This window comes from Glycine soja, chromosome 6 (genome assembly GCF_004193775.1).
Source record: "Glycine soja cultivar W05 chromosome 6, ASM419377v2, whole genome shotgun sequence".
NCBI classification, from domain to species: domain Eukaryota; kingdom Viridiplantae; phylum Streptophyta; class Magnoliopsida; order Fabales; family Fabaceae; genus Glycine; species Glycine soja.
Window position 1 is genome coordinate 27296651 of NC_041007.1, and position 15764 is coordinate 27312414.

Here is a 15764-nt window from a genome sequence, read left to right on the forward strand (position 1 = left end):
AGTTGCTTGGGGACTGGATGTAGGCACGAGTTGTTGCCGAACCAGTACAAAAACTCTTGTGTGTTTGTCTCCTTCTTCCCTACTCTTTTAATTTCCGCTGTGCATTTTAATTTCCGCTTTTACTTTTGGTTAAGTTTCTATTCTACCCTTTATTCACTTAACAACATAGTAAAAGTCTTAGAAGAGTAAATTTTTAATTAGTAAATATTTAGGAATAATTAATTCAACTCCCCCTTCTTAATTATTCTGAGGCCACTTGATCCAACAATATAAATTTTATTTAAATTTGCAAGTAAGGATGTAAATTATATTATACTTTTCCTATATCTTCAACTTAAAAAATTAAAGTTCAAACGCTGTGAAATACCAAGGAAGACAAGGACAACATCAGAAATACAATAATTTTCACATCCTCGAGAAATATTATTTCAAAGGTATTTATTTTTATTTGTTATTTTGAAAGTTGACCATATATTATTTCTAATATTCATGTGTGAAATAAAATTTAATTTAATTGTTCATATTTTACTTTTTTTATTCATGTATATTATATTTTAAAATGTTTCTCACATACTTAGGTTTGTGTGATAGGCATAAAATTTTAAAATTTAAGTAAAATTATATAAAAAAAATGTTTTATAAAACTTTGTTTTATAAAATTTAATTTATATACTTAGGGCCTGTTTAGTTGGATGGGAAGGAATCAGAAGAGAGAAAAGGAAAAATTTTCTTGTTATCTTCAGTTTCTTGATTATTTTTTGCTCCACATTGATATTTAAAATCAATATCTGAATAAATTGAATAATTTTTTTGAAATAAAATATAAGAATATGTTTATCATCAAGTTAAATATATTAAATTAAAAATATTTCAATTAAAATTAATGAGGATCGAAAAAAATCAACAAACTAAAGATAATAAAAATATTTGAAGACAAGAAAATAAGACAATTTAATCAAATTACATAATTTATTAAAAAAATTCCTTCCATCCCTTCCAACCAAACAGACCCTTGGTTAATGTTTTTTTTTTTTTAATTTATAGGAGTGCACCAAAAAGTAACTAAAAATATTGAAATTTTATGGTTTTTTATATTTATATTTAATACTATATACATTCTATATTTTTTACATTATATATTTTAATAATTATATAAGCCTCTCAAAATTTATTAACAATTAATATTTAACTGATAATTATATAGAATTTAAAATTTAAAATTACTCATTACCGGTTGTAAAAAAAATTACTGCATTTTAAATTTTCATTAGAACACATTTTTTTATTATCTATTTTTCATATTAAAATACTTAATTAAGATTTGATTTTATGATTATTAATATATGGTATACTTTTGAATTTTAAATTTAAATTTATGTCATCGTTGTGTCTCATTATGAGACAATTTGATCTTTGATTATTTATATTAATTATTTAATTCAGATTTCATTTCATTATTAATGCACGACACAATTTTAAATTTCAATTTCTTAACTCAATACACATTAAAATCATTTATTATCTTACATATCATACTACCATATAATTGGAAATGTTTTTTAATTACATACAAGCTTCATCTACTATATCCCTTTTTTTACATAAATATCTAGCAAATAAAATGGAATATGAATTTATCAAAGACCTCAACACAGATCATGATGATTGGTTTCTAAAAGTGTGTATTGTTCGATTGTGGAATATTTATAACAAGAAAGATGAGCAACACCCAATGTTATTGGAAATGATGTTGCTAGATGAAAATGTAACTAATAACGAATGTCGAATTGCTCAAAAACAAATAAAATTAGGAAATTTTGTAGCACATGATTAACCTCAGTCGAACTCAAAAATATGATTCAATATGGTTCCTACGTTCATTCACTTATAAACACAAAGGGGGAATTTTATCGAATAGTTTGTGAGCGATTACAAAGGAATGCGAAAACACAAAAACAAAATTCAAGAAACAAAACAAAATACAATTCAAGATTAAAAGCATCAATCCAATTCACCAAACCAATACAAATAGAATTATCACAGTTACTAAGAAGGTTGTTAAGTGTGAAAGTTTACTCAAATGCATTAGAGAAAATTCGATCGCATCAATCTCTAAATTGTTTGAAATCGAATTTAGGATTGAAGAAGACAAAGATGAAACATTCACAAAGAGTAAAAAAATCAAACCATAACTCAAATTCAGCCTTGCTTAGAGTGAATCCTTGGATTGATTAATTGTTTAGTCCTCCATGATCATCACCAATGAAAAGATACAAAATTTTATGCAAAAAATTGGTGGAACAGAAGTTAAAAGATGAAGAAGAATGAAGAACAATTGAGAGAGAAAAGAGAAAGTTTGCACAACAAGGATCTAATTTTTTTGTACAAAAATGAAGTCAAGTGAAATGAAGTCACTAACTAACTAACGTTAATATATAGAGTGTTAGTAACTAACTAACTACCTACCTACCTAACTAACTACCTCATTAAACTAATTACACAAAACAAAAGCCCAAACTTACAACCTAATTCTTCAAGTGCAGATGTTCTGACTTTCAAGCTCAATTTGATCCTCGAAATGATAGAATTGACCAAAGTTATTTGTAAAAAAATTGAATATCTTTTTCTCAGATTTCCAGGAACTACTCACATGTTCCATTTGGAGTTTTGTAGTATCCTCTAGGCTGATAGGTCAAGTAAGCACAAAATCTGAAATTTAGCTACAATTCTCGATTAAGCTCAATCATTTGCCTTAGCCCAAAACTGAGTTAAGATGAGAAAATAAGGATCAAAGAGATATAAATTGAGCTAAGAATAATAGAAAAATATTAAACTACAAATGTTCAATCAGTAACCATTTTCTTTTACATTTTACATATCATTCAATTTTTTCATATTAGTAATTTCTAAATTCTAGTATATTTTCTGTTCTATAAATATAAATATAAATAAATATTTCACATCAACAAAGTTCATGATCTAAAATTAATTTTTAAACTAATCTAAAAAAATATGTTTGTTAAACAAAGTTGAAATTGATTTATTTTTCACATTAGTCTCTAAAAAATATATTTCACATCAACTTTAATTATTACAAATATAATTTTATTTACTATCTCCAATATTGCATATCACAAAATGCAAAAAGAATTTTTACATTAAATTACTTTAAACAAATTTTATGTTGATTAAATTTATTTAATATTTTTAATTTTAATCCGATTTGTACTTTTAAATATATTGCAACAAGAAACTTCACTACATGTAACGATACAGGAGAATATTTAACATGTGTTCTATACACTACTAAAAAACTTATTTTTTACAATGCACATTCTAAGGCAGTTATACAAAAACCGTCTTATAATGTGAGGCAGTGACATTTTTGTAATTAAAATCACTATTTTTTATTTTTACGACGCACATTCTAAGGCGATTATCAAAAACCGTCTTAGAATGTGACATTGTGACATTTCTGCAATTATTGAAAAGTTAAACAACAACGGGTTTCTTAAAAAACCGCCTTCGTATTTGTTCCTTTGCTAACCCTAGCTTCTCATTCATTTCATTTTCAACTGTGGTCTCTGTTAGTCGATGAATATGACTAACTTTTGTGTATAAAACTTGTGTAAATTGTTTCAAACTCTTCCAATTTATGGTTATTTTGTAGTGTTATAAGTATTTTCTGTTAAGTATAGGTAATAAATACTTAGTACTTCCATTTTGTGTGTTTAATAATAATTTTCTCTCAATTTCAGGTTAATTAGGCAAGCTTTGAAAAGTGTTGTTTTTCACCTTCTCGCTAAGTCAATCTGTTGGCTTAGCGAGCGTCCGCTAAGCGCAATATTCATGGGCTAAGCACGAGGAAGATTCTAGAAGAAGATGAGCTGTACAGGTTCGTTAAGTGCACCGCTTCATCTCACTAAGCGCACCACTTTAGTTCATCCGCTAAGCGAGAAAGGCACGTGCTAAGCCAAAATTCACTAATGTGCGCTAAGCGGTCCATAATTGCGCTAAGTGCACGAGCACGAATAAGGCCACCTATTTAAGCCTGAAATCAGATTTTAGAGGGGGAGTTTGCACTGAGATCCAGAGCTTTGCATTTCTAGAGTTTCTAGAGAGAGAAAGGTCCAAGTTCTAGAGAGTTTTGAAAGATTTTGCTATGTGAAGATCTGCAGAGACCAGAGCTTGAAACAAGAGTCAGTTTGAGAGCTTGAGATGAGTTTGTGAGTGATTGTGAGATTCTAGAGGTGAAGGAGACATCCTCACCACTTGTATCTTTGCAATCTTTCATCTTGTTCTTCTCTTTGTTGTAAAGAAGGCTTCCTGGTATGGAAAGCTAAATCCTCTGTTGGATCTTCCCTATAAGTACTTGATGTAAATATATTTCTATCTATTTAATGATGTTTTGTGTGTTCTCTGTGCTATCTTCTTTTCATTCTAGTATGCCTTTACCTTGATCACGTAGATGCATGCTTTGTTAGGGTCATTCAATAGTGGAAACTAGTCTGACTCTAAAGTCCTTGAGAGTACAGGGCTAAGCTGTCGTACTATCACGAGGAATCGAGGTGCGACAAGTTAGTTGTGTATGTGTGTCTTAATGCGGTCCTGGTTCAGTTTAGTCCTACAAGAGGAATCTGCGGACGATGCTTGATCAGGATTAGGCTAAACTATCATGAGGAATCAGGGTTTAGTATCTCAGGAGACACCATAAGAACACATGAGTATTGTTAGATAGAGAATATCTTTTCAGCATCAGACACCTATTAGGAAGGCCAACGTGTTTCTACTTGTTTTTTACACATCATTTCTCTCGCGTGATTTTCTTTCTTTTTTCACAGATAGTTTATACACCTGTTCATATTCACACTTATCTTTAAACACCAGACATTTATTTGCTGAAATAGCTTACCAAATAACACAAGTTCCCTGAGAGTTCGATACTCAGTTCTTATCGTTTTATACTACTTGTGCAATCTGGTGCACTTGTTGGAAGCCGAACAGTCTCAATCTTAGGCAAGAGGCTCCCGCGCCGCACCCCCCTCCCCTCCAAACCCATTTCCCCCGGTGCGCGACTCACTTTATTTTTATTCATTCTTCCTTCCTTCCAGATCTGATCCCCGATGGCGGTGGCTCTGGGACCTACAGTCCTTGGCAGGGAACAAGATCTGCGTGGACCGGTCCCAAAAGAACCCTTAGTGGGCCTCCGTCTCAGAGCTAGAGCACCATGGCCTCAGAGCTAGAGCTGTTAGGATATGGGACGTGGTTATGCCTTTTTTCTATGGAAGGATATGGTAGAAATGTATGATAGAAATGATGGGAGTAGGAAGAGGATGAGTGTTTAGAAAATTGACATCTTAACTTGAATTGTGCTTATTAGCTTCTTGACATACATTACATGGCTTGCTACAACTTATGCCTTTATATAGGTTACATAGGTAATTTCTACACACTTCTATACTACTTAGTCCTAAAGTCTTCTAGACTCATCTATCATCTACCATCCATCTCTATAATTTTCTTGGTGCTTCTATGACTTTAGATAATAAGATATTTTTCTACATCCATCAAGAAGTTTCTACATACTACAACATCTCCATAGGTGTCGAACTCTCTAGATAATGGACCACTAATTATACATCTACACTTTTCTAGATTAATCTTCAACACTCCCCCTTAATCTAGAAAAGTCTTGAACTCCAAGCATGTCTCTGAATTTGATGAACTTCTCTGTTGCAATTGGCTTGGTGAAGATGTCTGCTAATTGTTCTTTAGTCTTGTAGAACTCCATTTTGATTTCTCCATGTTCCACGAGCTCTCTGATGAAGTGGTATCTAATCTCAATGTGCTTTGTACGGCTGTGGAATACTGGATTCTTAGTCATTGCAATAGCTGACATATTATCACAATGAATAACTGTTGGAGTCTTGTTGTACATCTTGCAGAATTTTTCTGAGCCATGTCGCTTCACACGCAATGCTTGTTGCAACCATGTATTCTACTTCTGCTGATGATAGAGCAACTGTCGTTTGCTTCTTTGACGCCCATGGTATTGCTTTGTTGCCTAGAAGAAACACATATCCACTTGTGCTTTTTCTATCATCTGTGCTTCCTGCCCAGTAGCTATCTATATAACCTATCAAGTTAAAGTCTCTATCTGCCTCGTACAAAATGCCAAAATCCTTTGTGCCTTTGACATATCTTAGGATTCTCTTGGCTGCTGCAAAGTGTGCTTTGCTTGGGTTACTCATGAATCTAGACACGATGCTAACTGCATGTACGATGTCTGGCCTTGAGTTGGATAAGTAGATTAGCGAATCGACTAGGCTTCTATAAAATGTTGCATCAACTTTGTTTTGCCCATCATCTTTTGAAAGCTTCTCGTTCATCGCCATAGGTGTGGCAAGTGGTTTGTAATCTTGCATGTTGAACTTCTTTAGTAAGTCATCCACATATTTTTCTTGCGAGATAAATATTTGTCCAGGTATTTGCTTGACTTGCATGCCAAGAAAATATCTCATGAGTCCAAGATCGGTCATTTCATACTCTTGCATCATAGCCTTTTTGAATTCTTCCATCATCTGTGAGTTGTTGCTGGTGTAGATTAAATCATCTACGTATAGGCACAAAATCAAGAAATGATTACCTTGCATCTTCACATATAGTGACGGCTCACTTGGACTTTTGAGGAATCTATGCTCGACGAGGTATTTGTCTATTTTGTTGTTCCATGCTCGGGGAGCTTGTTTGAGACCATAAAGCGCCTTTTTCAAGCGATATACTTTGTCTTCTTCTCCTTGAACTTTGTATCCTTGTGGTTGCTCCATGTAGACTTCTTCTTCAATCTCTCCATTCAAGAAAGCTGATTTTACATCTAGCTGGTAGACTTGTAGCTTCAACTGTGCAGCTAAGGCTAGTACAGTTCTGATTGTTTCCATGTGCACAACGGGGGCAAATGTCTCATTGAAATCAACTCCTAGCAGTTATGAATAACCTTTAACGACAAGTCATGCTTTGTGTTTCTGGATTGTTCCATCCTCATTATATTTAATTTTGTAAACCCATTTCAGGCCAATGATCTCCTTGTCTTCTGGTTTTTGCATGAGTGATGTGCCATCATTTTCTTCTATTTTCTAAACCCTTTTTGCACCATTTTAATTACTGATTGGTCTTAATTGTCAATTAATCAGGCAGTTTTATTATTTGGGCTCATTTAGCTAATTTGATGTTTTTAATCTAATTTCAGGAATTAATGAAACATTGGGTTTAATCCGGATTTTGGTTATGGACTTGAAGACGGCAAATAAAGCAGCGCTTACCTTAGTTAATTTCTAATTAGGAAATTTCACAATTTTATTTTATGTTGTTCAGTGTTTATTTCGTTTTGGGCCAGAGTATTGTAATAGGGCCCAGTGACTTTGAGTGACTCTTTTTAAATAGCAGCCTTGGGATTCGTGCAAGACCATTCTGTTATGCTATTTTATTATTCAGAGCTTTTGTTTTAGGTTTCTACGTTTTTCGGTTCTAAGGCCACTGTTTTCGTTCTTAATGCAATTTTCCGTTTTCTGCTTCTAATTACAATTTCGTTCTTGCTTCTTCTTCTACTTTCATTTACGTTTCTGTTTCATTTACATTTCTGTTCATTTACGTTTCTGTTCATTTACATTTCTGTTCATTTACGTTTCTGCTTCATGTTTCATTTGCGTTTTCTGTTTGAATCTATGGAAGGCTAGTTTTTCTGGTGTTGTTTCCTTTTGAGGACGAAGCCCAACTCTCTTTGAGGTTTCGTTTGTAATGTGGTTTCCTGACAGTTTTCCCTTCACTAGTTATCCCAAATTCGTGAACATTAATCAGTGCACGCTTCGTGTTTGATTAATTGCCTCTGAGCCTAACTTGCGTTCATGCTTAATGGACGAAGGGCTAACTGGTGTATGTGGTGCCTAATCACGTATTGACAACCCTAAGTTGATTTTCGCTTAGTAAATTGAAATAGGGTTGGATTAAGTGGTTGACTGTTAGGGACGAATTCTCTATAACCCAGGATAAGAGAATGGCTTCTGAATCAGAGGAAACAACCCGTTTTTAATATTAGTAGTTTCATATTCCAGTTTACTTGTTCTTCTCTTTAATCACAAAACAAACAACCCCCCCATCGTTACTGTTACTGCGCAAGTATATTATGAACATTTGGTTTGTCATTGCTCGTTGGAAAACGACCTAGGATCACTTCCTAGTTACTGCATTTTCATGTTTATTTGATTCGGGTACGGCCTTGATCAATGAGCTCCCATGTATGATTTTTCTCTATCATTTTGATTTCCTCGTCCATGGCTTTTCTCCAAACTTCTTCTTTCGATGCTTCCTCAAACTTTTGAGGTTCACAGGCAAAAAATCCAACATTTGCGTACTTTGGATTCGGTTTGTGTGGCCTTCCTGATCTTCGAAGTTGTTGTTGTGGGACTTCTTCTACTTCTTCTTGCTGGTGCTATTGGTGATGGTGGTAGTGTGCACGGGCTTGGATTGGTTACTTCTTGCGTCTCATTGACTTCAGTACTCCATTGTCAGCTTGCTCCTTCGTCAAAGATGACATCTCTTGAAATGATCAGCTGCTTTGAATCTGGTTTGAATAATCGGTAACCTTTAAATTGGTTACTATAGCCGACAAAGATGCACTTTTCTCCTTTTTCATCGAGCTTTTCTCGGTTCTCCTTTGGAATGTGCAAATCAGCAACACATCCAAAAACTTTAAAATGATTAACTGTTGGTTTTCTGTTGAACCATGCTTCATATGGCATCATATTTAAGACTGCTTTAGTTGGAGAACGGTTCAGGATGTATACTGTTGTGCTAACAGCTTCCGCCCATAGATTCTTTGGCAGGTTCTTGTGTTGTAGCATCGATCGAGCCATTTCCACAATGGTTCTGTTTTTCCTTTCAGCGACACCATTCTGTTGTGGAGTGTGACGAACAGTCAGCTCCTTCTTGATGCCATGATCATTGCAAAAATTGATGAATATGTGCCCATTGAATTCTCCCCCGCGATCTGTTCTCAAGATTTTGAGGGAATGCCCATTTTGCTTTTCCACTAGGGCCTTGAACTCCTTGAAGCAAGAGAATGCATTGGATTTTTGTTGGATGAAGTACACCCACATCATTCGAGTGTAGTCATCAACGAAGAGGAGAAAATATCTTCTTCCACCAAAGCTGGGGGTACTTGATGGTCCCCAGATATCAGCATGCACCAATTGAAGTGGAGCTTTAGCTCTCCAAGATGTTTTTGGAAATGGTAACTTGTGCATCTTGCCATAAATGCAGCCTTCACAAACTTTAAGGTTAGATGAAATAAAAGGAAGCCCAAGCACCATATTTTTTTGTTTTAATAATTTGAGGCCATTAAAGTTTAGATGACCATACCTCAAGTGCCACAGTATGGACTCATCCATATTCTCACATTTCAATGCATTGTTTTGCCCAAATGGCATAACTTGAGGAAATACTTTATTAGGAGCCATTTTGATAGAAATAATTTGGCCCTTTCTTTTATCAATGATATTACATTTATCATCATCAAAGATGACTTTATAATTTTTATGAATAAGTTGACCAACACTTAGAAGATTTTGAGTAAGACCTGGCACATAAAAAGCATCATGGATATATTTTTGTCTACCATTTTGAGTTTTAACAACAATGGTGCCTTTTCCTTCAACTGTTTGAACATTTCCATCACCAAGTGTAACTTTGGATTTTATTGTCTCATCTAGTTGCACAAAGCAACTTTTGTTTTTTGTCATGTGGTTTGAACAACCACTATCAACATACCATACATCCCTTGATTCTTGAGAAGATAAAGCGGAGTACAAAGTATGATCAAGGGATTCTTTATTTTCTAGAAAATTTGCTTCTTCTTTTTGTTGGTAAAAATAATCTTTTTCGTAGTGTAGGTGCTTTTTGCACTTTTTGCATTTGTACCAACAATCATTTGTACCATGATTATTTTTCTTGCATAATTTGCAAGAGGATCTTGAAGCATTATTACTCCATTGCTTTTCGCTCCTTTTACCACGATAGTAAATGCTCCTCCTCTTTTTTGAGGAAATTTACCGTGGTTATTTTTCTTATCTCCATCATTTTTAGAAATATTAATTTTAGATTGGAATGCTTGCTCTAGTGGCTACTCAAATGTTTTCATTCTAGCTTCATGAGCTTTTAAAGAGCCCATTAATTCTACTAGAGTGAGTTTAGATAAATCTTGTGATTCTTCTATGGCAGCCACAATATGATCATATTTTACGAGAAGACTTCTTAATATTTTTAGTATTATTTTCTTGTCTTCAATCGTGTCCCCGTAACTTCTAATTTGATTGAAGATATTAGAGACATGAGAGAAGAAAGATTGTATAGATTCATCTTCCCGCATTATTAATGTATCAAAATCCTTCCACAAAGATTGAAGTTTAATAGAAATTACCTTGTCTATGCCTTTAAATTCATTTTTCAGAGTCTCCCACGCCTCCTTTGCATTTTTTGCTTGCATGATTCTTGGAAAGATCTCTCTACTAACTCCTTGTTGGATGAATAGCAGAGCCTTGGCATCATGTTGCTTGTACTTCTTTTGCTTTGCTGCTGTCCACGTAGCCAATTCTTCTTGGCTTTCTGGGACTGGATAGCCATTCTCTATAACATCCCACAAGTCTTGTGAGATGAATAGAGTTTGCATTTGGGTGCTCCAATAATCATATGCTTCCCCATTAAATATGGGAACTAAGGTTTGGTTATAGTTGAAGGTTGGTGGGCTAGGTGATGTAGCAAAGGCCATAGGATCAACATTGCTCTGATGCCACTGTTAGGACATGGGATGTGGTTATGCCTTTTTTCTATGGAAGGATATGGTAGAAATGTATGATAGAAATGATGGGAGTAGGAAGAGGATGAGTTTTCAGAAAATTGACACCTTAACTTGAATTGTGCTTATTAGCTTCTTGACATACATTACATGGCTTGCTACAACTTATGCTTTTATATAGGTTACATAGGTGATTTCTACACACTTCTATACTACTTAGTCCTAGAGTCTTCTAGACTCATCTATCATCTACCATCCATCTCTATAATGTTCTTGGTGCTTTTATGACTTTAGATAATAAGATATTTTTCTACATCCATTAAGAAGTTTCTACACACTACAACATCTCCATAGGTGTAGAACTCTCTAGATAATGGACCACCAATTATACATCTACACTTTTCTAGATTAATTTTCAACAAGAGCAAGTCGACGGGGGATTTTAGGACTCTAAATGGCACCGGCGAGGTACAGGTTGATGAAGGATATCTACACGCGGTCGCAGCTGGAGGCGTTAGCTGCGAACAAGGAGGGATTCTTCGCGCGGAAGATGGCGGAGAACAAGTCTCGGCCGGAGGGGCTGCCGCCCTCACAGGGAGGGAAGTATGTAGGGTTTGGATCCAGCCTGACATCGTCGCCACAACGGCGGAATGATGCGTAAAACGATTACTTCTCTTCCGTTTCGCAGGTGTTTTTTTTAATATTTTTTTTATGATGTGGCGTTTGATTGCAGGGGATTAGGAAGTTGTCTTTGGTTGCTGCCTCTATGGCTAATGTTGTTCAGGCTGGCACGAAGGAGTTCACTTCCAAGGTATTCTGCATTGGCTTTGTGCATTTCCAAGGTAGTTTACATAGGGAAAAAAATAAATGGATTGGAATGACAAATTTATTTAAGAATAAATTGATGATAAGACCTTGGCTTCCTATTGAGTTGTGCATAGGGTTTTACTTTAGCCTCAGGAAGCTACTGTTGATCTGCCTTATGTTGCCTTTGCAGTAAGGCCAAATCCTGGAGTTTGGGAATTTGTAAGAGTGAGCTCAGAGGATCACTTGTTATTGTTATACAAGACAATCTAGTAACAAATTTTCTTCTTTTTGTGTAGTGGCATAATAACAATTTATGAACTTAAAAAAGTTTCTGTCAATTTCTCATCAATGATTATCTATTTCCACTTTTCCCTTATATGGATATTAAAGCTGATTCTTGAAATGGGATTGCTTCAAGTTTGGGTTTTTTGCTTGATTTTTGAAATGGGTCTGAATAATGTGATTGCGTTTTGTTGCGTGTTTCTGAAAAGGTTTTTTTTTTTTTTACGTGTTTTGTGGTTTTATTTTCATAATAGCAGTAGGTCTGGTCCGCTTAAATTGTTAATATTTTTAATATTCCTAACCTTTTTTGTGGTTATTGTCTATAATGACTCTCCAAAGTGCTGTGAGATTATAAGCTTTTTAAAATTGTCTCTATCTATAGTGCTTGGTTTTGTTGAAAGCTGTTTCTGGGATCCTATATCTGATTTTTTTTCACTACACCTTTTTAGAACCTACTCAAAACTCTGTTAAGTACTTAACTCGGCATATGACAATGTCATCTCGATCCTATTCATCCGCAAATCTTCTGGGATAATAATAATAATGGTAATGGTGATCTTGTGACTAACTTACCTGGCCAGCCTCCTGTAGATTTTCAGCACTATGCTGGATATGTCACAGTCAACGAAACTAATGGCCGAGTACTCTTTTATTGGTTCTATGAGGCCATGACCAAGCCTCAAGACAATCCATTAGTGTTGTGGCTTAATGGAGGTAAGTAAGCTTATATATATTGTGCTTTGATTACCGTGCCAACATGTTTGATTGGTTTAAACTAATGTGCCAACATTATGTTTGATAGGTACCCTAAACCCAATTCATTTGATGTTTCTTTTTTATATGTATGTTCTCTGACGACAAGGTGACAATGTGCCTTTATATTTTTGTTAAAAAATTTATTGGTCCAGGGTGTTCTTCTGTGGGATATGGAGCAACACAAGACCTTGACCCATTTTTAGCGGACACCGATGGCAGGGGCCTTAAATTCAATAACTTTTCCTGGAACAAAGGTATGAAACGTGAGATCTAGGACCACAAACATATGTACATACTAAAATTTGTTGGCACAGTCACCTAATTACTACTTTCTAGTTTCTACTTTCCATGTTAACAATATTATAAAATTATGTTCAACCACACACACTAGTTCTCCGTTATTTGTTCCTACATGATCATGATTGTTAATTGATGCTTAGAATTCTTGACATATATAAGTGGAATGTGATAACGCAGAGGCCAACAAGATTTCAAAATAATATTAGAATCCAGGTTGAAAGATGATTTCAAAAGAAGAATTGAGTTTTTAATGCAGAATTATAAATCTAATTAATAATATTGTTTAATTATAAAATCGGAGCTTTAATTTGCTAACTCGCATAAAGCTACTTTATTATAGATGTAGATCAAATCAAAATTCTAATTATGATTGGTAGTATATTGGAGAATATATACTACTAAAAAGTAAAAACATTTACATACTATACTTAAATTTTGTTTGTTTAAAAATAAGTTAAGAAGAATTGATTGTTAATTTAGATGGTATATATGATAGAACCACTTTTAACATGTATATATATATATATATATATATATATATTAGTTTCACATTTAAAATGAAATTTAAGAATTAAAATTTGTGTTTCTTTCAAAATTAACGTGATTTTTGCATCTTCCAAAGAGGCAGTAAATAAAAATCAAAGTATATAAAGAACCTTGCTTTATTACCAAGAATATTTCCATTGTAGTTCAGCATATCTATACACTTTAGTTTCCCGATGACCTATTACGCAAAGTCACATCATGTTCAGCATATCCATTGTAGTCCATTGCTTTATGAATTTGTATGAATTTATAATTATTATTATGAATTTATTACCCTTAGACACTTCAAAGAAACACAATTCAATGATAACTTATATGAATTTATAATTATTATTTTCCAAAAACAATTATCTATTTAAATTTTTCGTTTTTATAATATCTTTAGAATGACATTGACAAGTGTTGGGTATAATTAGAGGTGGGCATTTGGTCAATTAGTAATTAGTATTAGAAAGTTTTGATAATTTGTTGCGAGAAAAGGATTGATGCTTTCTTTTCATGATTTATTTTGGCACCAGAGAAGAGTTTGTGAGATGAGGTAGCAGTTGTGTTGAATATCTTCTAATTCCTATTTTATTGGAGTTGTCTTCAGAGTGGCATGGCATTTGCTCGTCTCTAATGTTGCACATTTTGGTGGGGCCTATGGAATATGAGGTAAGTCTTATTTAGGCTTTTTATACAGAAAAAAATGTTTTTTGGACAACCTTAAGTTGTCTAAATATAGAGACAAAAGTGACAATAATATACTAAACTCTCATCAGTCATCACCACTCAACACTTGCTTCTGTATGCAGAGGGCAGAGCACGGATTTTATTTTTCTCTTTGATTTTTTTTTTTTACTTAGGAAATGGGTTGTAGGCTATCAAAAAACCACAAAATCGATATTAAAATAACCAGTAAAAAACAATCAGAGATATTAGCCAAAAATCGATTCACAAGGTAATAAAAAATATTTACTATGATATCATTTTAATTTTTAAAAAAAATGAAAAATTGATTTAAGGTATTTGGTAAGTATTTATTATGATAAAAAATATTTAGTATGATATTCATGAATATTTTTGTATATCATTGAAACTTAAGTCTAAGTATATATTATGTGGTATTCCTTTCCCAAATCCATCACTATGGAGCAACCACTCGTCCGAGAATCCCAAAAGGTGCACATTTAAACACACACGCGAAGCATCCAAGCACATGGACCAACTCTTCTCTCACCTTTCCACTGATTTCCCCAACGCCGGCTTCTTAAGGGTTCCCTTTCTTTTCTCAAACCCTTTCTTCTCTCGCTTTCCTTTTTTTTAACATATTTTTTTTGTTCTGCAGGTCGAGGCCGAATAGCAACCTGAGGTTTTCGAAGCTTACTCCGTCTCCGCTGTTCCTTTCTTTGCCTTCTGCAAGGTATCGTTATCAAATATGATTTCTCTATTCTCAACTAATAATTATATTTTTCATGTCTCAAATATGATTTCTCTATTCTCAACATATTTTCAAACATGCTAACTTCTGTTCTTATTCATGTCATATTTTGCTCCTAACTTCAACTGTGTAGCACGCTTGAATCTCTGTATTCTGAAAGTTTGTCCCTGTGGAGAGGTGCAGAAAATTTCACTACTTGCTACTGCTTGCTACGTATTCAATTAGTTTATATATCTTTGTTAATGTTAAATTTTATGTCATTTTTTATTGCCACCTTGTCATTCTTTTGTTGGTGAGGCACTCTGATGCTTTAGCATCCATCAAGAAATACAACAGTATGAGTGATGGAAAGCTATTGCAAATTGAGTTTGTTGGAACATATGCATGTTCAGCTACTCCGGTTGTCACGCCTTTGTCAAACTAACTTAATGGGTAGACCAAATGATGTCCATTTAAGGTGTGAAATTCTTATTCTTGATCGTTTGAGCTTCTTAGTTTTATATATTTCTTCATCTTTCTAGCTGAATTGTGAACTTATAATATCCTTTATTCTTTGAAATACTCAGTAACCTTGATTTGAAATTTGCAATTGCTCACTTGTATTACATGAAATCATAGGTTATGTTCATTTAAGATTATGAGTAAAATTTAAAAATATCAAAAAGTAAAACGGCACCAATTTTTTTTTAAAAAAATAGACATACTAAGACGGTTATGCTCATAATCGTTTTAGAAAGTTCTACATACTAAGACGGTTGATTCAATAATCATCTTAATATGTCATTTCTCTAAATGAGAATCTAAGAT

At 33.8% G+C, this 15764-nt stretch overlaps 1 long non-coding RNA gene across 1 annotated transcript; it reads left to right on the top strand.

The window, feature by feature from the left end:
- The first annotated feature begins 14681 nt into the window (after positions 1 to 14681).
- LOC114414370 lies at positions 14682 to 15435 on the top strand. Its single transcript, XR_003667199.1, has 3 exons — positions 14682 to 14792; positions 14865 to 14939; positions 15091 to 15435. It is a non-coding gene; the product is annotated as an uncharacterized LOC114414370 (long non-coding RNA).
- Positions 15436 to 15764: the final 329 nt, after the last annotated feature.